The sequence below is a fragment of the Nanorana parkeri genome, unplaced genomic scaffold, assembly GCF_000935625.1.
Source record: "Nanorana parkeri isolate BGI_ZX_2015 unplaced genomic scaffold, ASM93562v1 scaffold763, whole genome shotgun sequence".
NCBI lineage: Eukaryota > Metazoa > Chordata > Amphibia > Anura > Dicroglossidae > Nanorana > Nanorana parkeri.
Genome location: NW_017307031.1, coordinates 336,093 through 343,390, shown reverse-complemented (window position 1 = coordinate 343,390; position 7,298 = coordinate 336,093).

Here is a 7,298-nt window from a genome sequence, read left to right as displayed (position 1 = left end):
TGTCTTGTAGAGGTGCCTGGACCGGAGTGACATCACATTCTGGCTCCCGGCACCTCTACAGGGCGCGCATGGGAGCTGTACAAGCAATGCACATATGGATGGAGGTCCGTCACAGCACAGCAGCCCAGCACTACCGTGCGTTCCATTTCAGTGAGACTCGGGTCACGACTTAATGATCAAGGACAAATGTGGGTCCTGAGGTCACACAGGTTGAGAACCACCGACCTAGCGTTACCACCTGTCCCGGATTCACCTCCACAGTCCGGGTTTTTGGCTGGCCTGAAACCATACAGGACTCAAAACCCGGACTGTAGAGGTGAATCCGGTACAGGTGGCAACCCTATCTTCACCGTGGCCCCATTTATTCCTATGGATGAGCCAAACACATGTTGGCCCCCAGACTTTCAGCAGAGTAAGACTCACCCATAGGGATGAATTGGGACCATGACGTATGTGCAGTGGGAAGGACCTGTCTTGGAGTTGGGGTGTCTGAGAGATTCAAGAAACCAAATGTCAAAGCACAAACCAAGCGTGCCCGAGAGCTACAACGCTACAGCTGGAGCAGGCATGGCAGTTGAGTGTGTGCTGGACCTCCTTCATAAGGATTTGCTGGGAGAAGGCGGCAGTACCTTATATGGCATTTGGGTTTTTAGAAAAGGCAACCATACAACTGACTGTACTCCAGGAAGATCATGAGACTAACCCATAGTGGTCTCCAGGCTTTTAGCAAAGTATGACTCACCCATAGGAATTAATTGGGCCATGGTGTGTAGTCGCATTAGCAAGGACCCAGCTTGGAGGTGATACAACAGCCTCAGAGTGCCTGAGAGATTCGAGAAACCAATGTCAAAGCACAAGCCAAGCATGCCCGAGAGCTGCAACGCTACAGCATGGAAGCTGAGTGTGGGCTGGACTTCCACCGTAAGGATTTGCTGGGAGAATGGCGGCAGTACCGTATACTCCGGGAAGATCATGAGACTAACCCATGGTGGTCTCCAGGCTTTTAGTAAAGTAAGACTCACCCATAGGAATGAATTGGGCCATGGTGTGTAGTCACAGTAGCAAGGACCCAGCTTGGAGGTGATACAACAGCCTCAGAGTGCCTGAGAGATTCGAGAAACCACTATGTGGTTGAATTCCTTGGGATTTTCCAGAAATATCAGTTTTATTGGACTGAGTCTTTAATGAAGAATTCAGGGTTGCTTAAATGTAGAGGACAACATGGACTTTTAAGAAGCTGAGGATAAAGGCCTCCACAAAATAAGTCAACAGTTTTTTTTGGCACACATTGGCATTCCTGTATGTTCTTCCTCAGAGTGCTCTCGGGTTATATACCCCGTTCCCATGTAATGTGCCACCCTGCCAGCGTAGCACCGTTACTCTATATCCGTTTCCTTGCAACATCAACCCATAGTATTACATAAGATCGGCAGCGTACCGTATGGTAAGCGTCTCAGAACCTTACAGTAATCCAGAGCTTCCTTGCCAAAGAATGTACTAACCAAAACAACTCTCGGTGGTTGATCACCCCGTGCCAAGCACTTGGCAAGGTCTCGCAGTCCGGAAGACTTTGAGGCCCCACTGCTCAATAAAGCCGACTACCAGAGCTGTCGTCATGGCTGCTTTGTAGGGTTTGGCAGAAGCGTGACCCGGGCAGAAGACCTTGCCAGGCACTCCCGGCCCCAGGCTCTCAGCACCTCCATCTTTGACTGGATTGATGGTAGAGCACTGGTGTCATCCTTCAGTCTCCAGGACAAACAACTCTGACTGTCAGGACCATCGGTACTGGAGCCCTAAACCTTCTGACTCATGTTAATAGATTTATGGGCTCTGGATGGTAATTGTGGGTGGTTTGGGACGAGCAGCGACTGGCTTGGTGGAGATACAAATAAAACAGGCACAAAAATAACGTGTTAATGATATTGAGTGTTTCTTGGCGCGGTTCTCCAAGCTGGCGATAGCCAAAGTCTCCTATTAATAAACACATGGTGAAGGTTGGGATTACAGGCAAGCGGGAGGCCAGAATTGCCAAGTTAGCGATCACAGGCGACAAAGCTCCGATTGATTCATGTCACGGATCCTCCTGAATCTCCGAGAGAGAAAAAAAACATATATATGTTCTACCGAAGAATGAAAGAAGTCAAAACAGAAGATAACAGAGCAATTATTAAAGTGGAACCGGTCTGAGAAATGAGATGGTTCCTTCCCTCACAAGCCAAGGTCACATGATCTATTGACACAGGCAGGCTGACCAGACTTGAGAAGAAAGGACAATCAGAAGAGATAGGAAACAATTGCTATTGGTCCCCCAAGATAAAGAGGACTTCACTCCCAGGCACAAAAAATAATGCTCATTGCACCTGATTGTGCATAGTAGTTCATAATTACTATACGTATATTAGTCATGGCCGGATCTTTCACTTGACCACATACAGTAGGCCATGGCGTAGGGTGCCCTGGCCTCCAGGGGTGGCCAACTGCTACTGCTTATAGGCTGAAAGAGCTTCTCAACTAAACTTCCACCCTGCCCTCCCTTCCCCCATAGTACCAAATCAATCCAAACTAAAGGTTGTGTCACCATGGTACTGACCGTGTCACTGAGGACATGTTCCTTGTTGTGTCACTACGGTACTGGTTGAAGGTCTGTGGACATGTTCTTGGTTGTGTCAGTAGAGTACTGATTGTGGGTTCGGGGGCACATCCTGGTTGTGTCACCACAGTAATAACTGTGTTTCTGCTGACTCGTTTCTGGTTGAGTCACTATGGTACTGGTTGAAGGTCTGCGGACATGTTCCTGGTTGTGTCACCATAGTACGAGTACCGATATATTTTTTTGGGTACTCACCGATACCGAATACCGATACCGGAAGTCCCATTAAGGAAGCCAGGCGGCATGTAATGACTCGTCTACCGGATTCCCGATTAGCAGGGAAGCCGTTTCCATGCTTCCTCGTCACCAGGTAAAGAGGAAGCATGGAGCCGGCTTTCTGGCCAGTCAGGAAGCCGGGGGGGCGGGTAATGACTCGCGGCCTGGGCTTCGGAGCATTTGGGCGAGTACGAGTACTCGCCCAAATACTCGGTATCGGCACCGATAACGATACTAGTATCAGTATTGGTGCATCCTTAGTCTGTATGGTGCTGATTGTGGGTCTGAGGACACATTCCTGGTTGTGTCAGCACGGTACTGGGTCTCTGCGGACACGTTCCTGTCCGCACGGCATCTGGCTGGGCCCCACTGTGCCCCGGGCCCCATAGCGGTCGCCTGGGTCGCTATGGTGATTGTTACGCCACTGCAAGACACTCCCATAGGCTGCCATGTGTTCCAGCGCACTGCAGCGCAGGTGCACTGCCTTGAAAATGAACGGCACCACAACACGGCAACACAACGCAATGCGCACATTGGCGCGATGCAAAGATATAACTGTCCTGAGGACACAACACCCGATATTCATACAATAACAATAACTGATCGCAGTCTGTTCTGGGTCAGCACCGGGAATCTCAGCCCATCGCTGCTTTTAGCTTCGCCCCTGCCAAAAATTCCAAGCAGTCGGAAGTCTACTCCAAGCTTGCTGCCTAAGAGCGATCCCGCGGCCACCCGGGGGCCAATGTGTTCTCTCCGGCACAGCCGCCACTCCCGCTCGGGGCACCCCGGAGGTAGCAGAATGGGGAGACGTGGCCGTTGGGCGGCCCAGCTTATGACACGGCGGTGGTGGATGGATAATTGCGAGCAGGCGGGCTGCCGTCTGGCCCGCGCCGTGATTTTAAATAGATGTTGGAAGGCGGCCCGAGTGTTACCGTCGGGCCAGAATTCCCGGGGCGGGTCCGCCGTGGCGCTACGGCTGACGCGAACTCCAGAGCTGGGGGAACACAAACTGTGTGGTCTGCCGTCCGACGAAAAACAAAAACATTGACAGCGTTTAGAAGCTAAACTCCGGGCAAGTGTAAAAGACACACATCAGTGCAGCTCTGTAATCATTACATGTATTTTTAGAGTGTGAGTACCTGACTGTGACCTGGTATCATGCCTCTGCAAGCCCCTGTACAGCAGAGCTGGAGTGTGAGAGGAAGAAGCAGCACAAAGAGCCACTTAGTTCATGTGCTGAACAAGAAGCGTGCTGATAAGAGGAGAGAGCAGAGTGACAGAGAGATGAGCTCACCACTGTACAGGTTCTCCTTTGACTTTTACAGCTACGGGCTGGGGGCTCGTCCGGGATGACCTGGGCTCAGAAGAAGTGGCTTGAATGATGCTGGCCATCAGACTGAGGACACCTAGTGGCAGAAAACATGTCCTGCACAGTAATCTCTGGATTGAAGCTGTTACTGTAGCTGTTCATGGCCTTTCCCTTTGTGTCTTGTTATCCGTCTGCGAGCTACAATCCTGTTGAACGCGTCTGAAGTTGGCCGGTGGGAACAGACGTCCGCCCACACGCGTGATTTAATGATTAAACCGAGTGACTGCGAACAATCACACGCAGAGAGATACAGACGGCTCCGGATTGTGAGTGACACATCGTCAGGGAACATGACAGCTGCTTATCACCGGCCATTATTCTGCAGACAAACAGACGGAGCCCGGTGCATTGTGGGTAACAGGTGATAACGCCAACGCCAAGGCTGAGCCGTATCTCATCCATGTGGTTTCCCGCTTGCTGAGCAAACACTGACATCAGATACAATAAGAATAAACTGTGTCGGAGGCGAGACCGCCCGCAGAGACCCATCAACCGGGACACGCGGAACACTTTGTTACATTGTAATGTGTGCAGAGGAACAGCCAATCACAGAGCTCGTCCGAAACACACGGCCTCTACATTATGGCGTTTCTCTGTAACGTGAGATGTCTACGCAGCACAACAGTCTCTTATAACGTTTGGCAGTCTCTTCGACATGGCGGCCTTTTGTAAGTTTAGCAGTCTCTTTAACGTGGCAGTCTCTTCTAGCGTAAGCAGTCTCTTTAATGTGGCAGTCTCTTCTAGCGTAAGCAGTCTCTTTAAAGTGGCAGTCTCTTCTAGCGTAAGCAGTCTCTTTAACATGGCAGTCTCTTCTAGTGTAAGCAGTCTCTTTAACGTGGCAATCCCTTCTAGCGTAAGCAGTCTCTTTAACATGGCAGTCTCTTCTAGTGTAAGCAGTCTCTTTAACGTGGCAATCCCTTCTAGCGTAAGCAGTCTCTTTAACATGGCAGTCTCTTCTAGCGTAAGCAGTCTCTTTAACATGGCAGTCTCTTCTAGTGTAAGCAGTCTCTTTAACGTGGCAATCCCTTCTAGCGTAAGCAGTCTCTTTAACATGGCAGTCTCTTCTAGCGTAAGCAGTCTCTTTAACGTGGCAGTCTCTTCTAGCGTAAGCAGTCTCTTTAACATGGCAGCCTCTTCTAGCGTAAGCAGTCTCTTTAACATGGCAGCCTCTTATAGCGTAAGCAGTCTCTTTAACATGGCAATCTCTTGTAATGATTGGCAGTTTCTCTCTCAATCTCTATAATAGGGTAATCTCGTGTAATATCCAGCATTCCTTTTCACATGGCGGTCTCTTCTATTGTCCGTCAATCTCTTCATGGCAATCTCATGTGTTGTTCTGCAATCTCTTTAATTTGGAAACTCTTCTAATATTCATCGGTCTCTCTAATTTGGCAGTCTCTTCTGTTGTTCATCGTTCTCTCTAATTTGGCAGTCTCTTCTGTTGTTCATCGGTCTCTTTAACACAAGGCCTCGTTCACACCAGATGCAGTGCGTTCCGGTCCGATTCTGGCCAGAACGCACTGCCTCGCATTGCGGCCGGCTCACTTTTTTGTGAGGCAGGAGGGGGGCGTGACGCGCCATTGAAGTGAATGGCACCGTAGCCACGCCCTCCGGCCGCAATGCGATCAGCCGCACGGGATTGCAAGGCACATTATGCCTGCGGTCCGGTCCGAACAAAATGCTGCACGTGTCTCGTGTCGGTCAGCCGTCTCTCGTGTTGGTCAGCCGTCTCTCGTGTCGGTCAGCCGTCTCTCGTGTTGCTCAGCCGTCTCTCGTCGTGTTGCTCAGCCGTCTCTCGTCGTGTTGCTCAGCCGTCTCTCCTGTTGGTCAGCCGTCTCTTGTGTTGCTCAGCAGTCTCTTGTGTTGCTCAGCATGGTGAGCGAACGCCGGTATGTGTTCTCTCACCTCCCGATCTACTGAGCCGACCTGTGGCAGTCTCATTGTCACAGGTTGGCTTAGAACTATGACGTGAGTGGAAATCACTCATCTCATAGTTCTCCTTTAATTATCATGGCGGGGATGGAGACATCACCCTCCCTGCTTCAGGTCGAGCTTATATGACGTTGCCGGGTTGGATACCCGCTCATTGTAATGCAAGGTGAATGTATGTGTCGTTGTATCCCCTTTTTTTTTTGTAACCTTTTAATTTCTGTCAGGGTCAATGTTGGACCCATTTATCCTTTGTTTGAAAACAGGAAAATAAAGATTATACAAAAAAAAAAACTAAACTGAATGGGACATGTGACTTTTCTGGCCAATCAGATGTGTTTTTCGGTTTCATGCATCCGAATGGGTCTGAACACAAATTTTGGTTGCGGCGACATGGGAGCCATATACAGTATATACTGTACCTATAATACTAAAGCTGAGGCCCCCAGACCCGAATGGCATTCGAGAGCTTCAAAATGCAATTAGGAAATCTGGATCCTGATTGCCATTCGGGTCTGGGAGCCTCAGCTTTAGTATTAATGTCTGTATATGAATAACAAATATTCATAAACTCATCCGAAATAACGAAATATCCGTAGCGAACCTAATTTTTCAGCAGCTTACATGCCTGCTGCTCCTTGGTGTTTAAAAGTGTCAGCTTCCTGCAGAATCAGCTGGCCACTAGAGCAAGGGTCCTGACATCCTGTTTTAGGGTGACTCTTTTCCCTTGCAGGATCCTATGGAGCCACCCTTGTGTGTGCTAGTAAGCTGTGGATGTCTCCACAAACACACAGACACAGCAAGGCAAGACAATCCCCTCCTCCATTCTCCCGGCTAGTATATGACTTCTGCTGGAGATCGTGCTGTCCCCTGTGATCTTGCACTGGACAGGAAGTTCAGGGAAGCCGAGCTAAGAGAGTTCGAGCTGTTTGCAAACATGACAACATGTAAAGGAATACTTTGCTGGGTAATTTATATTTGTATAATCTGGATTCATTATTGAATTTAAAGATTGAAAGTTTGATTTGACTTTAAAGGTGACCCTGGACATAGATAAAGGTTGGCAAACTATTTCCACACATTCGTTCCACCGCCAGGAACTTTTTGGCACATGGATGATTTTTCCACACTCCG